At 43.8% G+C, this 2,594-nt stretch overlaps 1 long non-coding RNA gene across 1 annotated transcript in view; it reads right to left on the bottom strand.

The window, feature by feature from the left end:
- Positions 1-1,893: 1,893 nt before the first annotated feature.
- Positions 1,894-2,594, bottom strand: part of LOC116084856 — an 11,677-nt gene continuing 10,976 nt past the window's right edge. The window contains exon 3 of the long non-coding RNA XR_004116292.1: positions 1,894-2,076. This is a non-coding gene — a long non-coding RNA (uncharacterized LOC116084856). The remainder of the gene's footprint in view (positions 2,077-2,594) is intronic.

Genomic DNA, 2,594 nt, shown 5'->3' with positions numbered 1-2,594 from the left:
GGGAAACTGGGAATGGAGAAATTCGCATGTAAATAAAGAAAATATCTAAAATTAAAAAAAAAAAATCTAGGTGTAGTGGCATGCCTCTGTAATTCCATGGACAGTAAGATGGGTGCCAGAGACTAGCAGATCTCTGGCAACTGCGTGCCAGCTAACCTGCGACACAGCAAAAATCCCAGGCCAATAAGAGACTGTCTCTCACAAAAAAAAAAAAAAAAAAAATGTAGAAGATACAGACGCCTGTGTATACACACACATACACACAGAGACACACAGACACACAGACACACACACACACACACTTTCTATGAGTTGTTCTTCTAATTCCTCTTCTTTGTCTTCATCTTTGTCTTCTAACTAGACTTTGGTCTAGAGAAATTTTATCTTCACAAGATCAAGCTGAAGTACAGAAAGGACTGATTCATCATCACCAGCCTCTGGTGCCAACATCCCCCAGCCTGTCTGTAGGCACAGAAGATTGCTACTTGAGTTCCAGGCCTGCATATGTATCTATCACCGTGGTCTGCACAGCTCTGCCCAGAATGTGGGTGCACATTCTCTGATGACTATGGAGTAACTACCTGTAAAATAGAGCTGTTTTTACTAAAACATGTCAACATCATTTACTATTTTAAACGGTTATAAAAAGAGCCGTAACATCACTGTCCTGACTAATTTTGGGTTCCCTTGTTACAAGCTATAGGTATCTGAAGAAAAAGAGAACCTTAATTAGGAAACCGGCTCCGTAAGTTCCAGCTGTAAGGCATTTTCTTAATTAGTGATCAATAAGGGAGGGCCACTGTGGGTGATACCACGCCTGGGCGGGTGGTCCTGGGTTCAGTAAGAAAGTAGGCTGAGCAAGCCATGAAGAGCAAGCCAGTAAGCAGCACTCCTCCATAACCTCTGCATCAGCTCCTGACACCAGGTTCCTGCCATGTTTGAGTTCCTGCCTTGACTACCTTCGATGATGAATACCCGTGTAAGCCCAAAAAACCCTAGGTGACATGATCACTGCAATAGAAACCACGACAAAGACAATCACCAAAGTGATAACACTTGCTGATGACCTTAAGCTAATTCATCACAGTCTCCTGAAGCCACAGTTAGCATTACCCATTGTCAAGAGGGTGGGGTCCTGAAGCTCCTGTCGCAACACTTTGAGAGTTGTTGGAACACAGTCAAACAGCTAAGGAAAGTCTGGTGCACTGAATTGAGTCTTAGTGCTTTATTGCTGCGAAGAGACACCATGACCACAGCAACTCTTGGAAAGGAAAACATTTAATTGGGGGCTGGCTTATAGTTTCGAGGTTTAGCCCATTATTGTCATGGAGAGAAGCAGGGTAGCAAGCAGACATGGTATTGTAGACATAGCTAAGAGTTCTATCACGGCCGGGCGGTGGTGGCGCACGCCTTTAATCCCAGCGCTTGGGAGGCAGAGGCAGGCGGATTTCTGAGTTCAAGGCCAGCCTGGTCTACAGAGTGAGTTCCAGGACAGCTGGGGCTATACAGAGAAACCCTGTCTCAAAAAACCAAAAAAAAAAAAAAAAGAGAGAGAGTTCTATCACTGGGTTGGCAGGCAAGAGACAATGAGATCTTGGCCTGGCTTGAGCATCAAAGCCCACTAAAGTGACACACTTCCTCCCACAAGGCCACACCTACTCCAACAAGGCCATACCTCCCAGTAGTGCCACTCTCTGTGAGCCTGTGGGGGCCATTTTCATTCAAACCACCAGGAAATTTTATCCTAGGGCTATTTTCAGATTTCATCTAAAAGTATAGGTACACAGAGGCACCCACACACACAAATATAAACATATACACATGTGCACATGTGCACACATATGTACACACATGTACATATGCATATGTACATACACACACATACTCAAGTTGAGAGTTTGAGAAAGTGGGTTGCGAGCTTCTTGTTACTGTCACCAAGAGAAGCCCTGAGCATATCTTCACCTGCCTTTGATTGTCAGGCCTTGAGGTTTTTGATCTGGTGGAGGAAAATTATTTGTGCTTATTTCCAAATGGAAGAGTGTTTCATTCATTCACTTTCCATGTAGTGGTCTTGACCTAAAATAAATAAATAAATAGATAGATAAATAAATGCAAGCTTCAAATTCAGGCATCCAGCTGGTTTATACTAGTTTATACTGATGTCTTAGGGTTTTACTGCTGTGAACAGACACTATAACCAAGGCAACTCTTATAAGGACAACATTTAATTGGGGCTGGCTTACAGGTTCAGAGGTTCAGTCCATTATCATCAAGGCAGGAACATGGCAGCATCCAGGCAGGCATGGTGCAGGAAGAGATGAGAGTTCTACATCTTCATCTAAAGGCTTCTAGCAGAGTACTGGCTTCCAGGCAGCTAGGATGAGGGTCTTAAAGCCCAATTGCACAATGATACACCTACTCCAACAAGGCCTTACCCTCTAATAGTGCCACTCCCTGGGCCTCGAGTATACAAACCAACACAACTGCTTTGCATATTTTTAAAAGATTTGATTTTTTTTATATGCCCGTGTGTGTGTGTGTGTGTGTGTGTGTGTGTGTGTGTGTGTGCCATATGAAGCTGGAGCCTCCAAGTG

The sequence above is a fragment of the Mastomys coucha genome, unplaced genomic scaffold (assembly GCF_008632895.1).
Source record: "Mastomys coucha isolate ucsf_1 unplaced genomic scaffold, UCSF_Mcou_1 pScaffold9, whole genome shotgun sequence".
Taxonomy (NCBI): Eukaryota; Metazoa; Chordata; class Mammalia; order Rodentia; family Muridae; genus Mastomys; species Mastomys coucha.
This window is presented reverse-complemented; position numbering and strand designations above follow the sequence as displayed.